The sequence below is a fragment of the Pan paniscus genome, chromosome 5, assembly GCF_029289425.2.
Source record: "Pan paniscus chromosome 5, NHGRI_mPanPan1-v2.0_pri, whole genome shotgun sequence".
In the NCBI taxonomy this organism is placed as follows: Eukaryota; Metazoa; Chordata; class Mammalia; order Primates; family Hominidae; genus Pan; species Pan paniscus.
The window spans coordinates 9,303,856-9,325,593 of record NC_073254.2 but is presented as its reverse complement, the minus strand read 5'-3'; positions in this window follow the sequence as shown (position 1 = coordinate 9,325,593).

The following is a 21,738-nucleotide window of genomic DNA, read 5'->3' as shown; positions in this document are numbered from 1 at the left end:
TATTTCCATGTGTATACAGATGGCATTGTATATATTTCCATGTTCATACAGATGGTGGTGCAGATATTTCCATGTTTACACAGATGACTGTATAGGTATTTCCATGTTTATACAGATGGCGATGTAGATATTTCCGTGTTTATAGAGATAGCTGTGTAGATATTTCCATATTTATACAGATAATGGTGTAGAAATTTCCATGTTTATACAGATAGCGGTGTAAATATTTCCATGTTTATGCAAGTCACGGTGCAGATATTTCCTTGTTCATACAAATAGCGGTGTAGTTATTTCCATGTTTATACAGATAGTGGTGTAGATATTTCCATGTATATACAGATGGCTGTGTAGATATTTCCATGTTTATACAGATGGCTTTGTAGATATTTCCATGTTTATATAGATGACATTGTAGGTATTTCCATGATTATACAGATGGCGGTGTAGATATTACCATGTTTATACAGATATCGGTGTGGATATTTCCATGTTTATACAGATCGTGGTGAAGATATTTCCATGTTTATACAGATCGCGGTGTAGATATTTCCATGTTTATACAGATCGTGATGTAGATATTTCCATGTTTATACAGATAGCGGTGTAGTTATTTCCATGGTTATAGACATAGCGGTGTAGATATTTCCATGTTTATGTAGACGGCGTTGTAGATATTTCCATGTTTATACCGACAGCGGTGTTGGTATTTCCACGTTTATACATATAGCGATGTAGATATTTCCATGTTCATACAGCTCGCGGTGCAGATATTTATATCTTTATACAGTTGGCATTGTAGATATTTCCTTATTCACACAGATGGCGGTGTAGATGTTTCCATGTTTATACAGATGGCGGAGTAGTTAGTTCCATGTTTATGGAGATGGCAGTGTAGATATTTTCATGTTTATAGAGATGGCGGGGTAGATATATCCATGTTTATAGATATAGCAGTGTAGATATTTACATGTTTATACAGATGGCTGTGTAGATATTTCCATGTGTAGACAGATGGCATTGTAGATATTTCCAAGTTTATACAGATGACTGTATTGGTATTTCTATGTTTTTACAGATGGCAGTGCAGATATTTCCATGTTTATAGAGATAGCAGTGTAGATATTTCCATGTTTGTACAGATGGCGTTGTTGATATTTCCATCTATACCCAGATGGCCGTGTAGATATTTCCATGTTTATACAGATGGCGGTGTAGATATTTCCATGTTTACACAGATGGTGATGTAGTTATTTCCATGTTTATACAGATAGCGGTGTAGATATGTCCATGTTTATACAGATGGTTGTGTAGATATTTCCATGTTTATTCAGATGACTTTGTAGATATTTCCAGGTTTTTACAGATGGCGGTGTAGATATTTCAATGTTTATAGAGATGGCCCTGTAGATATTTCCATGTTTATACAGAGCGCGGTGTAGATATTTCCATGTTTATACAGATAGCGGTGTAGATATTTCCATGTTTTTACAGATATCGGTGTAGATATTTCCAAGTTTACACAGATTGCAGTGTAGATATTTCCATCTTTCTACAGATGGCATTGTAGATATTTTCATGTTTATACAGATGACGTTGTTGATATCTCCATGTTTATACCGATAGCGGTGTTGGTTTTTCTACTTTTATACAGATAGCGATGTAGATATTTCCATATTTATACAGCTCGCGGTGCAGATATATATATCTTTATACAGATGGCATTGTAGATATTTCCTTATTCACACAGATGGCGGTTTAGATGTTTCCATGTTTATATATAAGGTGGAGTAGTTAGTTCCATGTTTATGGAGATGGCAGTGTAGATATTTTCATGTTTATAGAGATGGCGGTGTAGATATTTCCATGTTTATAGAGATAGCAGTATAGATATTTACATGTTCATACAGATGGCTGTGTAGATATTTCCATGTGTATACAGATGGCATTGTAGATATTTCCATGTTTATACAGATGACTGTATAGGTATTTCCATGTTTTTACAGATGGCAGTGCAGATATTTCCATGTTTATAGAGATAGCGGTGTAGATATTTCCATGTTTACACAGATGGCGGTGTAGATATTTCCATCTTTCTACAGATGGCATTGTAGATATTTCCATGTTTATACAGATGGCGGTGTAGATATTTTCATGTTTATATAGATGGTGGTGTAGATATTACCATGTTTATAGAAGTAGCGGTGTAGATTTTTCCATGTTTATACAGACCGCGGTGAAGATATTTCCATGTTTATAAAGATCGCGGTGTACATATTTCCATGTTTATACAGATCACGATGTAGATATTTCCATGTTTATACAGATAGCGGTGTAGATATTTCCATGTTTATACAGATAGCGGTGTAGATATTTCCATGTTTATAGAGATAGCGGTGTAGTTATTTCCATGTTTATTGACATAGCGGTGTAGATATTTCCATGTTTATATAGATGGTGTTGTAGTATTTCCATGTTTATATAGATGGCGTTGTAGATATTTCCATGTTTATACCGATAGCGGTGTTGGATTTTCCACTTTTATAGAGATAGCGATGTAGATATTTCCATGTTTATACAGTTCGCGGTGCAGATATATATATATCTTTATACAGATGGCATTGTAGATATTTCCTTATTCACACAGATGGCGGTTTAGATGTTTCCATGTTTATACATAAGGCGGAGTAGTAAGTTCCATGTTTATGGAGATGGCTTTGTAGATATTTTCATGTTTATAGAGATGGCGGTGTAGATATTTCCATGTTTATAAAGATAGCAGTGTAGATATTTACATGTTCATACAGATGGCTGTGTAGATATTTCCATGTTTATACAGATGACTGTATAGGTATTTCCATCTTTTTACAGATGGCAGTGCAGATATTTCCATGTTTATAGAGATAGCGGTGTAGACATTTCCATGTTTATACAGATGGCGGTGTTGATATTTCCATCTATACTCAGATGGCCATGTAGATATTACCATGTTTATACAGATGGTGACGTAGATATTTCCATGGACATGCAGATGGCGGTGTAGATATTTCCATGTTTATACAGATAGCGGTGTAGATATTTCCATGTTTACACAGATGGTGGTATAGATATTTCCGTGTTTATACACATGGCAGAGTAGATACTTCCATCTTTATGGAGATGGCAGTGTAGGTATTTTCATGTTTATAGAGATGGCGTTGTAGATATTTCCATATTTATAGAGATACCGGTGTAGATATTTCCATATTTCTACAGATGGCAGTGTAGATATTTCCATGTTTATACAGATGACCGTGTAGATATTTGCATATTCATACAGATGTCTGTGTAGATATTTCCATGTGTATACAGATGGTATTGTAGGTATTTCCATGTATATACAGATGGTGGTGTAGATATTTCCATGTTTATTCAGATGACTGTGTGGATATTTCCATGTTTTTACAGATGGCAGTGTAGATATTTCAATGTTTATAGAGATGGCGCTGTAGATATTTCCTTGTTTATACAGATAATGGTGGAGATATTTCCATGTTTATACAGACAGCAGTGGAGTTATTTCCATGTTTATACACATAGCGGTGTACATATTTCCATGTTTATAGAGACAGCGGTGTAGGTATTTCCATGTTTATACAGATAGCGGTGCAGATATTTCCTTGTTTATACAGATTGCGGTGTAGATATTTCCATGTTTATACAGATGACTATGCAGATATTTCCATATTTATACGGAGGGCTGTGTAGATATTTCTATTTTTATACAGATGGCAGTGTAGTTATTTCCATGTTCGTACACATGACTGTGTAGGTATTTCCATGTTTATACAGATGGCTTTGTAGATATTTCCATGTTTATAGAGATAGCAGTGCAGATATTTCCATGTTTACACAGATGGTGGTGTAGATATTTCCGTGTTTATACACATGGCGAAGTAGATACTTCCATCTTTATGGAGATGGCAGTGTAGATATTTTCATGTTTATAGAGGTAGCGGTGTAGATATTTCCATATTTATAGAGACAGCGGTGTAGATATTTCCATCTTTCTACAGATGGCAGTGTAGATATTTCCATGTTTATACAGATGGCCGTGTAGTTATTTCCATATTTATACAGATATCTGTGTAGATATTTCATGTGTATACAGATGGTATTCTAGCTATTTCCATGGTTATACAGATGTTGGTGTAGATATTTCCATGTTTATATAGTTGGCGGTGTAGATATTTCCATGTTTTTACAGATAGCAGTGTAGATATTTCAATGTTTATAGAGATGGCGCTGTTGATATTTCCATGTTTATACAGATAACGGTGGAGATATTTCCATGTTTATACAGAGAGCAGTGGAGATATTTCCATGTTTATACACATAGCGGTGTACATATTTGCATGTTTATAGAGACAGCGGTGTAGGTATTTCCATGTTTATACAGATAGCGGTGCAGATATTTCCATGTTTACCCAGATGCCTATGCAGATATTTCCATATTTATACAGAGGGCTTTGTAGATATTTCTATGTTTATTCACATGGCAGTGTAGATATTTAAATGTTCCTACACTTGACTGTGTAGGTATTTCCATGTTTATACAGATGTCTTTGTAGATATTTCCATGTTTATACAGATAGCGGTGCAGATATTTCCATGTTTATACAGATAGCGGTGTATATATTTCCATATTTATACAGATCATGGTGTAGATATTTCCATGTTCATTCAGATACCGGTGTAGATATTTCCATGTTTATACAGACTGCAGTGTAGATATTTCCATGTTTATAGAGACAGCAGCATAGATATTTCCATGTTTGTATAGAAGGCGGTGTTGATGTTTCCATCCATACACAGATTTCCATGTAGGTATTTCCATGTGTATTCAGATGGCATTGAAGTTATTTCCATGTTTATACAGATGGTGGTGTAGATATTTCCATGTTTACACAGATGACTGTATAGGTATTTCCATGTTTATACAGATAGCGGTGTAGATATTTCCATGTTTATACAGATCGTGGTGTAGATATTTCCATGTTTATAGAGATAGCGGTGTAGATATTTTCATATTTTTACAGATAGCAGTGTAGATACTACCATGTTTATACAGATTGCGGTGTAGATATTTCCATGTTTATACAGATTGCGGTGTGGGTATTTCCATGTTTATGGAGATAGCGGTGTAGATATTTCCATGTTTATACAGATGGCTGTGTAGGTATTTCCATGTGTATACCGATGACGGTGTAGATATTTCCACGTTTATACACATGGAGATGTAGATATTTCCATGTTTTTACAGATGACTGTGTAGATATTTCCATGTTTTTACAGACGGCGGTGTAGATATTTCCATGTTTATACAGATAGCGGTGTGGCTCTTTCGATGTTTATACAGATAGCTCTGTAGATATTTCCATGTTTATAGAGATGGCTGTGTAGATATTTCCATGTTTATACAGATGGCTGTGTAGATATTTCCATGTTTATACAGATGGCAGTGGAGATATTCCCATGTTTTTACAGATAGTGGTGTAGATTTTTCCATGTATATACAGTTGAATGTGTAGGTATTTCCAAGTTTATACAAATAGCGGTGTAGATATTTCCATGTTTACAGAGATAGCGGTGTTGATATTTCCATGTTTACAGAAATAGCGGTGTTGATATTTCCATATTTGCGCATATTGCGGTGTAGATTGCTGTGTACATATTTCCATGGTTACACAGATAGCTGTGAAGATATTCCCATGTTTACACAGATAGTGATGTAGGTATTTCCGTGTTTTTACAGGTAGCGGTGTAGATATTTCCACGTTTACAAAGATAAAGGTGTAGATATTTCCATGTTTATACAGATAGTGGTGTAGATGTTTCCATGTTTATGCAATCGACTGTGTAGGTATTTCCATGTTTGTACAGATGGCAGTGTAGATACTTCCATGTTTCTAGAGATAGCCAAGTAGATATTTCCACGTTTATACAGCTAGCGGTGTAGATATTTCCATGTTTGTAGAGATAGTGGTGCAGATATTTCCATGTTTATACAGATAACGTTGTAAATATTTCCATGTTTATACAGATCGTGGTGTAGATATTTCCATGTTTATACAGATACCGGTGTAGATGTTTCCATGTTTATACAGACAACATTGTAGATATTCCATGTTTATAGAGATAGCAGTGTAGATATTTCCATCTTTGTACAGATGGCGGTGTTGATGATTCCATCTGTACACAGATTGCTGTGTAGATATTTCCATGTTTATACAGATAGCATTGTAGATATTTCCATGTTAATACAGATAGCGGTGGAGGTATTTCCATGTTTATAGACACAACGGTATAGATATTTCCATGTTTATACAGATAGCGGTGTAGATATTTCCATGTTTACAGAGATAGCAGTGTAGATATTTCCATCTTTGCACAGATTGCTGTGTAGATATTTCCATTTTTACACAGATAGCTGTGTAGGTATTTCCAAGTTTACACTGATAGCTGTGTAGATATTTCCATGTTTACACATATAGCATTGTAGACATTTCCATGTTTATACAGATAGTGGTGTAGATATTTCCATGTTTATACAGATAGCGGTGTAGATATTTCCATGTTTATACAGATAGCGGTGGAGATATTTCCCTGTTTATACAGATAGCGATGTAGATATTTCCATGTTTATACAGGTAGCGGTGTAGATATTTCATTGTTTATAGAGATAGCGGTGTAGATATTTCCATGTTTATACAGATGGCTGTGTAGATATTTCCATGTGTGTACAGATGGCGGTGTAGATATTTCCATGTTTATACAGATGGCGGTGTGGATATTTCCATGTTTATAGAGATAGCAGTGAAGATATTTCCATGTTTATACAGATAGTGGTGTAGATATTTCCATGTTTATACAGATGGCGGTGTAGATACATCAATGTTTCTGAAGATGGCGGTGTAGTTATTTTCATGTTTATACAGATGGCGGTGTAGATATTTCCATGTATATAAAGATTGCAGTGTAGATATTTCCATGTTTATAGAGAAAGCGGTGTAGGTATTTCCATGTTTATAGTGATAGCGGTGTTGATATTTCCATATTTATACAGATAGCGGTGTAGGTATTTCCATGTTTATACAGATTACGGTGTAGATATTTCCATGTTTCTACAGATGGCGGTGTAGATATATCCTTGTTTATACAGACAGCGGTGTAGATATTACCATGTTTATACAGGTAGCGGTGTAGATATTTCCATGTTTGCAGAGATAGCGGTGTAGTTATTTCCATCTTTGCACAGATTGCCGTGTAGATATTTCCATGTTTACGCAGATAGCTGTGTAGATATTTCCAAGTTTACAGAGATGGCTGTGTAGATATTTGCATGTTTACACACATAGCGTTGAAGATATTTCCAAGTTTATACAGATTGCGGTGTAGATATGTCCATGTTTATACAGATAGCTGTGTAGATATTTTCATTTTTATACAGATAGCGGTGGAGATATTTCCATGTTTATAGAGACTGCGGTGTATATATTTCCATGTTTATACAGATAGCTGTGTAGTTATTTCCATGTTTACAGAGATAGAGGTGTAGATATTTCCATCTTTGCACAGATTGCTGTGTAGATATTTCCATTTTACACAGATAGCTGTGTAGATATTTCCAAGTTAACACAGATAGATGTGTAGATATTTCCATGTTTACAGAGAGAGCGTTGTAGATATTTCCATGTTTATACAGATAGCGGTTTAGATATTTCCATATTTATACAGATAGCGGTGTAGATTTGTCCAGGTTTGTACAGATAGCGGTGAAGATATTTCCATGTTTATACAGATAGCAGTGTAGATATTTCCATGTTTATTCAGATAGCTGTGGAGATATTTCCCTGTTTATACAGATAGCGACGTAGATATTTCCATGTTTATACACATAGCGGTGTAGATATTAACATGTTTATAGAGATAACAGTGTAGATATTTCCATGTTTATACAGATGGCTGTGTAGATATTTCCATGTGTGTACAGATGGCGGTGTAGATATTTCCATGTTTATACAGATGGCGCTGTAGATATTTCCATGTTTATACAGATTGCAGTGTAGATATTTCCATGTTTATACAGATATCGGTGTAGATATTTCCATGTTTACAGAGATAGCGGTGTAGGTATTTCCATCTTTGCACAGATTGCGTTGTAGGTATTGCCAAATTTACACAGATAGCGGTGTAGATATTTCCAAGTTTACACAGATAGCTGTGTAGATATTTCCATGTTTACAGAGATAGCATTGTAGATATTTCCATGTTTATACAGATTGCGGTGTAGTTATTTCCATGTTGATACAGATAGCGGTGTAGATATTTCCGTGTTTATACTGGTAGCGGTGTAGAAATTCCCATGTTTATACAGATCGCTTTGTAGACTTTTCCATCTTTCTACAGATGTCAGTGTAGATATTTCCAAGTTTATATAGAAGGTAGCGTAGATATTTCTATGTTTATACAGATGTCTGTGTAGATATTTCAATGTTTATGCAGATGGCGGTGTAGATATTTCCATGTTTATTGAGATAACAGTGTAGATATTTACATGTTTATACAGATGGCTGTGTAGATATTTCCAGGTGTATACAGAAGGCATTGTAGATATTTCCATGTTTATACAGATGACTGTATAGGTATTTCCATGTTTATACAGATGACTGTGTAGGTATTTCCATGTTTATACAGATGGCGGTGTAGATATTTCCATGTTTATAAAGATAGCCATGTAGTTATTTCCATGTTTATACAGATAGCGGTGTAGACATTTCCATGTTCATAGAGATAGCCTTGAAGTTATTTCCCTATTTATACAGATAGCGGTGTAGATATTTCTAAGTTTATACAGATAGCGGTGTTGATATTTCCATGTTTATACAGATAGCGGTGGAGATATTTCCATGGTTATACAGATAGCGGTGTAGGAATTTCCATGTTTATAGAGATAGCAGTGATGTTATTTCCATGTTTATACAGATGGCATTGTAGATATTTCCATGTTTATACAGATAATGCTGTAGATATTTCCATGTTTATACAGATGACTGTGTAGTTAATTCCACGTTTATAAAGATGGCAGTGTAGCTATTTCCATGTTTATAGAGATTGCCATGTAGATATTTCCATGTTTATACAGATAGCGGTGTAGATATTTCCATGTTTACAGAGATAGAGGTGTAGATATTTCCATATTTGCACAGATTGCCGTGTAGATATTTCCATCTTCACACAGATAGCGGTGTACATATTTCCATGTTTACATAGACAGCTGAGTAGGTATTTCCATGTTTACACAGATAGTGTTGTAGATATTTCCATGTTTATACAGATATCGGTGTAGATATTTCCATGTTTATAGAGATAGCGGTGCAGATATTTCCTCGCTAATACAGATAGCGGTTTAGAAATTTCCAAGTTTATGCAGATAACGGTGTAGATATTTCCATGTTTGCAGAGACAGCGGTGTAGTTATTTCCATCTTTGCACAGATTGCCGTGTAGATATTTCCATGTTTACGCAGATAGCTGTGTAGATATTTCCAAGTTTAAACAGATAGCTGTGTAGATATTTGCATGTTTACACACATAGCGTTGTAGATATTTACAAGTTTATACAGATTGCGGTGTAGATATGTCCATGTTTATACAGATAGCTGTGTAGATATTTTCATTTTTATACAGATAGCGGTGGAGATATTTCCATGTTTATAGAGACTGCGGTATATACATTTCCATGTTTATACAGATAGCTGTGTAGTTATTTCCATGTTTACAGAGATAGAGGTGTAGATATTTCCATCTTTGCACAGATTGCTGTGTAGATATTTCCATTTTACACAGATAGCTGTGTAGATATTTCCAAGTTTACACAGATAGATGTGTAGATATTTCCATGTTTACAGAGAGAGCGTTGTAGATATTTCCATGTTTATACAGATAGCGGTTTAGATATTTCCATATTTATACAGATAGCGGTGTAGATTTGTCCAGGTTTATACAGATAGCGGTGTAGATATTTCCATGTTTATACAGATAGCAGTGTAGATATTTCAATGTTTATACAGATAGCTGTGGAGATATTTCCCTGTTTATACAGATAGCGACGTAGATATTTCCATGTTTATACACATAGCGGTGTAGATATTAACATGTTTATAGAGATAGCAGTGTAGATATTTCCATGTTTATACAGATGGCTGTGTAGATATTTCCATGTGTGTACAGATGGCGGTGTAGATATTTCCATGTTTATACAGATGGCGCTCTAGATATTTCCATGTTTATACAGATTGCAGTGTAGATATTTCCATGTTTATACAGATATCGGTGTAGATATTTCCATGTTTACAGAGATAGCGGTGTAGGTATTTCCATCGTTGCACAGATTGCGTTGTAGGTATTGCCAAATTTACACAGATAGCGGTGTAGATATTACCAAGTTTACACAGATAGCTGTGTAGATATTTCCATGTTTACAGAGATAGCATTGTAGATATTTCCATGTTTATACAGATTGCGGTGTAGTTATTTCCATGTTGATACAGATAGCGGTGTAGATATTTCCGTGTTTATACTGGTGGCAGTGTAGAAATTCCCATGTTTATACAGATCGCTTTGTAGACTTTTCCATCTTTCTACAGATGTCAGTGTAGATATTTCCAAGTTTATACAGAAGGTAGTGTAGATATTTCTATGTTTATACAGATGTCTGTGTAGATATTTCCATGTTTAAGCAGATGGCGGTGTAGATATTTCCATGTTTATTGAAATACCAGTGTAGATATTTACATGTTTATACAGATGGCTGTGTAGATATTTCCATGTGTATACAGAAGGCATTGTAGATATTTCCATGTTTATACAGATGACTGTATAGGTATTTCCATGTTTATACAGATGACTGTGTAGGTATTTCCATGTTTATACAGATGGTGGTGTAGACATTTCCATGTTCATAGAGATAGCCTTGAAGTTATTTCCCTATTTATAGAGATAGCGGTGTAGAAATTTCTAAGTTTATACAGATAGCGGTGTTGATATTTCCAGGTTTATACAGATAGCGGTGGAGATATTTCCATGGTTATACAGATAGCGGTGTAGGAATTTCCATGTTTATAGAGATAGCAGTGATGTTATTTCCATGTTTATACAGATGGCATTGTAGATATTTCCATGTATATACAGATAATGGTGTAGATATTTCCATGTTTATACAGATGACTGTGTAGTTAATTCCACTTTTATAAAGATGGCAGTGTAGCTATTTCCATGTTTATAGAGATACCCATGTAGATATTTCCATGTTTATACAGATAGCGGTGTAGATATTTCCATGTTTACAGAGATAGAGGTGTAGATATTTCCATATTTGCACAGATTGCCGTGTAGATATTTCCATCTTCACACAGATAGCGGTGTACATATTTCCATGTTTACATAGACAGCTGTGTAGATATTTCCATGTTTACACAGATAGTGTTGTAGATATTTCCATGTTTATACAGATATCGGTGTAGATATTTCCATGTTTATAGAGATAGCGGTGCAGATATTTCCTCGCTAATACAGATAGCGGTTTAGATATTTCCAAGCTTATACAGATAACGGTGTAGATATTTCCATGTTTGCAGAGATAGCGGTGTAGTTATTTCCATCTTTGCACAGATTGCCGTGTAGATATTTCCATGTTTACGCAGATAGCTGTGTAGATATTTCCAAGTTTACACAGATAGCTGTGTAGATATTTGCATGTTTACACACATAGCGTTGTAGGTATTTCCAAGTTTATACAGATTGCGGTGTAGATATGTCCATGTTTATACAGATAGCTGTGTAGATATTTTCATTTTTATACAGATAGCGGTGGAGATATTTCCATGTTTATAGAGACTGCGGTATATACATTTCCATGTTAATACAGATAGCTGTGTAGTTATTTCCATGTTTACAGAGATAGAGGTGTAGATATTTCCATCTTTGCACAGATTGCTGTGTAGATATTTCCATTTTACACAGATAACTGTGTAGATATTTCCAAGTTTACACAGATAGATGTGTAGATATTTCCATGTTTACAGAGATAGCGTTGTAGATATTTCCATGTTTATACAGATAGCGGTTTAGATATTTCCATATTTATACAGATAGTGGTGTAGATTTGTCCAGGTTTATACAGATAGCGGTGTAGATATTTCCATGTTTATACAGATAGCAGTGTAGATATTTCCATGTTCATACAGATAGCTGTGGAGATATTTCCCTGTTTATACAGATAGTGACGTAGATATTTCCATGTTTATACACATAGCGGTGTAGATATTAACATGTTTATAGAGATAACAGTGTAGATATTTCCATGTTTATACAGATGGCTGTGTAGATATTTCCATGTGTGTACAGATGGCGGTGTAGATATTTCCATGTTTATACAGATGGCGCTGTAGATATTTCCATGTTTATACAGATTGCAGTGTAGATATTTCCATGTTTATACAGATATCGGTGTAGATATTTCCATGTTTACAGAGATAGCGGTGTAGGTATTTCCATCGTTGCACAGATTGCGTTGTAGGTATTGCCAAATTTACACAGATAGCGGTGTAGATATTTCCAAGTTTACACAGATAGCTGTGTAGATATTTCCATGTTTACAGAGATAGCATTGTAGATATTTCCATGTTTATACAGATTGCGGTGTAGTTATTTCCATGTTGATACAGATAGCGGTGTAGATATTTCCATGTTTATACTGGTAGCGGTGTAGAAATTCCCATGTTTATACAGATCGCTTTGTAGACTTTTCCATCTTTCTACAGATGTCAGTGTAGATATTTCCAAGTTTATACAGAAGGTAGTGTAGATATTTCTATGTTTATACAGATGTCTGTGTAGATATTTCAATGTTTATGCAGATGGCGGTGTAGATATTTCCATGTTTATTGAGATACCAGTGTAGATATTTACATGTTTACACAGATGGCTGTGTAGATATTTACATGTGTATACAGAAGGCATTGTAGATATTTCCATGTTTACAGATGACTGTATAGGTATTTCCATGTTTATACAGATGACTGTGTAGGTATTTCCATGTTTATACAGATGGCGGTGTAGATATTTCCATGTTTATAAAGATAGCCATGTAGATATTTCCATGTTTATACAGATAGCGGTGTAGACATTTCCATGTTCATAGAGATAGCCTTGAAGTTATTTCCCTATTTATACAGATAGCGGTGTAGATATTTCTAAGTTTATACAGATAGCGGTGTTGATATTTTCATGTTTATACAGATAGCGGTGGAGATATTTCCATGGTTATACAGATAGCGGTGTAGGAATTTCCATGTTTATAGAGATAGCAGTGATGTTATTTCCATGTTTATACAGATGGCATTGTAGATATTTCCATGTTTATACAGATAATGGTGTAGATATTTCCATGTTTATACAGATGACTGTGTAGTTAATTCCACGTTTATAAAGATGGCAGTGTAGCTATTTCCATGTTTATAGAGATACCCATGTAGATATTTCCATATTTATACAGATAGCGGGGTAGATATTTCCATGTTTACAGAGATGGAGGTGTAGATATTTCCATATTTGCACAGATTGCCGTGTAGATATTTCCATCTTCACACAGATAGCGGTGTACATATTTCCATGTTTACATAGACATCTGTGTAGATATTTCCATGTTTACACAGATATTGTTGTAGATATTTCCATGTTTATACAGATATCGGTGTAGATATTTCCATGTTTATAGAGATAGCGGTGCAGATATTTCCTCGCTAATACAGATAGGGGTGTAGATATTTCCAAATTTATACAGATAACGGTGTAGATATTTCCATGTTTGCAGAGATAGCGGTGTAGTTATTTCCATCTTTGCACAGATTGCCGTGTAGATATTTCCATGTTTACGCAGATAGCTGTGTAGATATTTCCAAGTTTACACAGGTAGCTGTGTAGATATTTGCATGTTTACACACATAGCGTTGTAGATATTTCCAAGTTTATACAGATTGCGGTGTAGATATGTCCATGTTTATACAGATAGCTGTGTAGATATTTTCATTTTTATACAGATAGCGGTGGAGATATTTCCATGTTTATAGAGACTGCGGTATATATATTTCCATGTTTATACAGATAGCTGTGTAGTTATTTCCATGTTTACAGAGATAGAGGTGTAGATATTTCCATCTTTGCACAGATTGCTGTGTAGATATTTCCATTTTACACAGATAGCTGTGTAGATATTTCCAAGTTTACAAAGATAGATGTGTAGATATTTCCATGTTTACAGAGATAGCGTTGTAGATATTTCCATGTTTATACAGATAGCGGTTTAGATATTTCCATATTTATACAGATAGCGGTGTAGATTTGTCCAGGTTTATACACATAACGGTGTAGATATTTCCATGTTTATACAGATAGCTGTGGAGATATTTCCCTGTTTATACAGATAACGACGTAGATATTTCCATGTTTATACACATAGCGGTGTAGATATTAACATGTTTATAGAGATAGCAGTGTAGATATTTCCATGTTTATACAGATGGCTGTGTAGATATTTCCATGTGTGTACAGATGGCGGTGTAGATATTTCCATGTTTATACAGATGGCGCTGTAGATATTTCCATGTTTATACAGATTGCAGTGTAGATATTTCCATGTTTATACATATATCGGTGTAGATATTTCCAAGTTTACAGAGATAGCGGTGTAGGTATTTCCATCTTTGCACAGATTGCGTTGTAGGTATTGCCAAATTTACAAAGATAGCGGTGTAGATATTTCCAAGTTTACACAGATAGTTGTGTAGATATTTCCATGTTTACAGAGATAGCATTGTAGATATTTCCATGTTTATACAGATTGCGGTGTAGTTATTTCCATGTTGATACAGATAGCGGTGTAGATATTTCCGTGTTCATACTGGTAGCGGTGTAGAAATTCCCATGTTTATACAGATCGCTTTGTAGACTTTTCCATCTTTCTACAGATGTCAGTGTAGATATTTCCAAGTTTATACAGAAGGTAGTGTAGATATTTCTATGTTTATACAGATGTCTGTGTAGATATTTCCATGTTTAAGCAGATGGCGGTGTAGATATTTCCATGTTTATTGGGATACCAGTGTAGATATTTACATGTTTATACAGATGGCTGTGTAGATATTTCCATGTGTATACAGAAGGCATTGTAGATATTTCCATGTTTATACAGATGACTGTATAGGTATTTCCATGTTTATACAGATGACTGTGTAGGTATTTCCATGTTTATACAGATGGCGGTGTAGATATTTCCATGTTTATAAAGATAGCCATGTAGATATTTCCATGTTTATACAGATAGCGGTGTAGACATTTCCATGTTCATAGAGATAGCCTTGAAGTTATTTCCCTATTTATAAAGATAGTGGTGTAGATATTTCTAAGTTTATACAGATAGCGGTGTTGATATTTCCATGTTTATACAGATAGCGGTGGAGATATTTCCATGGTTATACAGATAGCGGTGTAGGAATTTCCATGTTTATAGAGATAGCAGTGATGTTATTTCCATGTTTATAAAGATGGCATTGTAGATATTTCCATGTTTATACAGATAATGGTGTAGATATTTCCATGTTTATACAGATGACTGTGTAGTTAATTCCACGTTTATAAAGATGGCAGTGTAGCTATTTCCATGTTTATAGAGATACCCATGTAGATATTTCCATGTTTATACAGATAGCGGTGTAGATATTTCCATGTTTTCAGAGATAGAGGTGTAGATATTTCCATATTTGCACAGATTGCCGTGTAGATATTTCCATCTTCACACAGATAGCGGTGTACATATTTCCATGTTTACATAGACAGCTGTGTAGATATTTCCATGTTTACACAGATAGTGTTGTAGATATTTCCATGTTTATACAGATATCGGTGTAGATATTTCCATGTTTATAGAGATAGCGGTGCAGATATTTCCTCGATAATACAGATAGGGGTGTAGATATTTCCAAGTTTATACAGATAACGGTGTAGATATTTCCATGTTTGCAGAGATAGCGGTGTAGTTATTTCCATCTTTGCACAGATTGCCGTGTAGATATTTCCATGTTTACGCAGATAGCTGTGTAGATATTTCCAAGTTTACACAGGTAGCTGTGTAGATATTTGCATGTTTACACACATAGCGTTGTAGATATTTCCAAGTTTATACAGATTGCGGTGTAGATATGTCCATGTTTATACAGATAGCTGTGTAGATATTTTCATTTTTATACAGATAGCGGTGGAGATATTTCCATGTTTATAGAGACTGCGGTATATATATTTCCATGTTTATACAGACAGTTGTGTAGTTATTTCCATGTTTACAGAGATAGAGGTGTAGATATTTCCATCTTTGCACAGATTGCTGTGTAGATATTTCCATTTTACACAGATAGCTGTGTAGATATTTCCAAGTTTACACAGATAGATGTGTAGATATTTCCATGTATACAGAGATAGCGTTGTAGATATTTCCATGTTTATACAGATAGCGGTTTAGATATTTCCATATTTATACAGATAGCGGTGTAGATTTGTCCAGGTTTATACACGTAGCGGTGTAGATATTTCCATGTTTATACAGATAGCTGTGGAGATATTTCCCTGTTTATACAGATAACGACGTAGAAATTTCCATGTTTATACACATAGCGGTGTAGATATTAACATGTTTATAGAGATAGCAGTGTAGATATTTCCATGTTTATACAGATGGCTGTGTAGATATTTCCATGTGTGTACAGATGGCGGTGTAGATATTTCCATGTTTATACAGATGGCGCTGTAGACATTTCCATGTTTATACAGATTGCAGTGTAGATATTTCCATGTTTATACAGATATCGGTGTAGATATTTCCATGTTTACAGAGATAGCGGTGTAGGTATTTCCATCTTTGCACAGATTGCGTTGTAGGTATTGCCAAATTTACACAGATAGCGGTGTAGATATTTCCGAGTTTACACAGATAGCTGTGTAGATATTTCCATGTTTACAGAGATAGCATTGTAGATATTTCCATGTTTATACAGATTGCGGTGTAGTTATTTCCATGTTGATACAGATAGCGGTGTAGATATTTCCGTGTTCATACTGGTAGCGGTGTAGAAATTCCCATGTTTATACAGATCGCTTTGTAGACTTTTCCATCTTTCTACGGATGTCAGTGTAGATATTTCCAAGTTTATACAGAAGGTAGTGTAGATATTTCTATGTTTATACAGATGTCTGTGTAGATATTTCCATGTTTATGCAGATGGCGGTGTAGATATTTCCATGTTTATTGAGATACCAGTGTAGATATTTACATGTTTATACAGATGGCTGTGTAGATATTTCCATGTGTATACAGAAGGCATTGTAGATATTTCCATGTTTATACAGATGACTGTATAGGTATTTCCATGTTTATACAGATGACTGTGTAGGTATTTCCATGTTTATACAGATGGCGGTGTAGATATTTCCATGTTTATAAAGATAGCCATGTAGATATTTCCATGTTTATACAGATAGCGGTGTAGACATTTCCATGTTCATAGAGATAGCCTTGAAGTTATTTCCCTATTTATAAAGATAGCGGTGTAGATATTTCTAAGTTTATACAGATAGCGGTGTTGATATTTCCATGTTTATACAGATAGCGGTGGAGATATTTCCATGGTTATACAGATAGCGGTGTAGGAATTTCCATGTTTATAGAGATAGCAGTGATGTTATTTCCATGTTTATAAAGATGGCATTGTAGATATTTCCATGTTTATACAGATAATGGTGTAGATATTTCCATGTTTATACAGATGACTGTGTAGTTAATTCCACGTTTATAAAGATGGCAGTGTAGCTATTTCCATGTTTATAGAGATACCCATGTAGATATTTCCATGTTTATACAGATAGCGGTGTAGATATTTCCATGTTTACAGAGATAGAGGTGTAGATATTTCCATATTTGCACAGATTGCCGTGTAGATATTTCCATCTTCACACAGATAGCGGTGTACATATTTCCATGTTTACATAGACAGCTGTGTAGATATTTCCATGTTTACACAGATAGTGTTGTAGATATTTCCATGTTTATACAGATATCGGTGTAGATATTTCCATGTTTATAGAGATAGCGGTGCAGATATTTCCTCGATAATACAGATAGGGGTGTAGATATTTCCAAGTTTATACAGATAACGGTGTAGATATTTCCATGTTTGCAGAGATAGCGGTGTAGTTATTTCCATCTTTGCACAGATTGCCGTGTAGATATTTCCATGTTTACGCAGATAGCTGTGTAGATATTTCCAAGTTTACACAGGTAGCTGTGTAGATATTTGCATGTTTACACACATAGCGTTGTAGATATTTCCAAGTTTATACAGATTGCGGTGTAGATATGTCCATGTTTACACAGATAGCTGTGTAGATATTTTCATTTTTATACAGATAGCGGTGGAGATATTTCCATGTTTATAGAGACTGCGGTATATATATTTCCATGTTTATACAGATAGTTGTGTAGTTATTTCCATGTTTACAGAGATAGAGGTGTAGATATTTCCATCTTTGCACAGATTGCTGTGTAGATATTTCCAAGTTTACACAGATAGATGTGTAGATATTTCCATGTTTACAGAGATAGCGTTGTAGATATTTCCATGTTTATACAGATAGCGGTTTAGATATTTCCATATTTATACAGATAGTGGTGTAGATTTGTCCAGGTTTATACACATAGCGGTGTAGATATTTCCATGTTTATACAGATAGCTGTGGAGATATTTCCCTGTTTATACAGATAACGACGTAGATATTTCCATGTTTATACACATAGCGGTGTAGATATTAACATGTTTATAGAGATAGCAGTGTAGATATTTCCATGTTTATACAGATGGCTGTGTAGATATTTCCATGTGTGTACAGATGGCGGTGTAGATATTTCCACGTTTATACAGATGGCGCTGTAGATCTTTCCATGTTTATACAGATTGCAGTGTAGATATTTCCATGTTTATACAGATATCGGTGTAGATATTTCCATGTTTACAGAGATAGCGGTGTAGGTATTTCCATCGTTGCACAGATTGCGTTGTAGGTATTGCCAAATTTACACAGATAGCGGTGTAGATATTTCCAAGTTTACACAGATAGCTGTGTAGATATTTCCATGTTTACAGAGATAGCATTGTAGATATTTCCATGTTTATACAGATTGCGGTGTAGTTATTTCCATGTTGATACAGATAGCGGTGTAGATATTTCCGTGTTCATACTGGTAGCGGTGTAGAAATTCCCATGTTTATACAGATCGCTTTGTAGACTTTTCCATCTTTCTACAGATGTCAGTGTAGATATTTCCAAGTTTATACAGAAGGTAGTGTAGATATTTCTATGTTTATACAGATGTCTGTGTAGATATTTCCATGATTATGCAGATGGCGGTGTAGATATTTCCATGTTTATTGAGATACCAGTGTAGATATTTACATGTTTATACAGATGGCTGTGTAGATATTTCCATGTGTATACAGAAGGCATTGTAGATATTTCCATGTTTATACAGATGACTGTATAGGTATTTCCATGTTTATACAGATGACTGTGTAGGTATTTCCATGTTTATACAGATGGCGGTGTAGATATTTCCATGTTTATAAAGATAGCCATGTAGATATTTCCATGTTTATACAGATAGCGGTGTAGACATTTCCATGTTCATAGAGATAGCCTTGAAGTTATTTCCCTATTTATAAAGATAGCGGTGTAGATATTTCTAAGTTTATACAGATAGCGGTGTTGATATTTCCATGTTTATACAGATAGCGGTGGAGATATTTCCATGGTTATACAGATAGCGGTGTAGGAATTTCCATGTTTATAGAGATAGCAGTGATGTTATTTCCATGTTTATAAAGATGGCATTGTAGATATTTCCACGTTTATACAGATATCGATGTAGATATTTCCATGTTTATACAGATAGCGCTGTAGATATATCCCTGTTTATACAGATAGCGGTGGAAATATTTACATGTTTATACAGATGGAGGTGTAGATATTTCCAAGTTTATGCAGACAGCCATGTAGATATTTCCATGTTTATGCAGATAGCGGTGTAGACATTTCCATGTATATAGAGATAGCGGTGAAGTTATTTCCCTATTTATACAGATAGCGGTGTAGATATTTCTAAGTTTATACAGATAGCAGTGTAGATATTTCTATGTTTATACAGATAGCGGTGGAGATATTTCCAAGTTTATACAGACAGCGGTGTAGGTATTTCCATGTTTATAGAGGTAGCGGTGGTGTTATTTCCATGTTTATGCAGATGGCATTGCAGATATTTCCTTGTTTATGCAGATAGTGGTGTAGATATTTCCATGTTTATTCAGATGTCTTTGTAGATAATTCCACGTTTATAAAGATGGCGGTGTAGATATTTCCATGTTTATAGAGATAGCCATGTAGATATTTCCATGTTTATACAGATAGCGGTGTAGATATTTCCATGTTTACAGAGATAGAGGAGTAGATATCTCCATATTTGCACAGATTGCCGTGTAGATACTTCCATCTTCACACAGATAGCGGTGTACATATTTCCATGTTTACACAGACAGCTGTGTAGATATTTCCATGTTTACACAGGTAGTGTTGTCGATATTTCCATGTTTATACAGATAGCGGTGTAGATATTTCCATGTTCATAAAGATAGCAGTGTAGATATTTCCATGTTTCTACAGATAGCGGTGGAGTTACTTCCATGTTTATACAGATACCGGTGCAGATATTTCCATGTTTGTACTGATAGCGGTGGAGATATTTTCATGTTTATACAGATAACGGTGTAGATATTTCCATGTTTATAAAGTTAGCGGTGGAGATATTTCCATGTTTATACAGATATTGGTGGACATATTTCCAAGTTTATGCAGATTGTGTGGGGATATTACCATGTTTATACAGATAGCGGTGTAGATATTTCCATGTAGATACAGATAGCGGGGTAGATATTTCCATGTTTATAGAGATAGCAGTGTAGATATTTCCATATTTATGCAGAGAGCGGTGAAGATATTTCCATGTTTATTCAGATAGCGGTGTAGATATTTCCATGTTTATACAGATTGCGGTGTGGCTATTTCCATTTTTATACAGATGACAGTGTAGTTAAATCCATGTTTATACACATGGAGGTGTAGATATTTCCATGTTTATACAGATGACTGTGCAGATATTTCCATGTTTTTACAGATGGCGGTGTAGATATTTCCATGTTTTTACAGATAGCGGTGTGGCTATTTCCATGTTTATGCAGATAGCGATGTAGATATTTCCAAGTTTATATAGATGTCTGTGTAGTTATTTCCATGTTTATAGAGATGGCTGTGTATAGATTTCCATGTTTATACAGAGAGTGGTGTAGATATTTCCAGGTTTATACAGATGACAGTGTAGTTATTTCCATGTTTACAGATGTCGGTGTAGATATTTCCTAGTTTATACAGATAGCCATGTAGATATTTCCATGTTTATACAGATAGTGGTGTAGACATTTCCATGTTTATAGAGATATCGGTGAAGATATTTCCATATTTACACAGATAGCGGTGTAGATATTTCCAA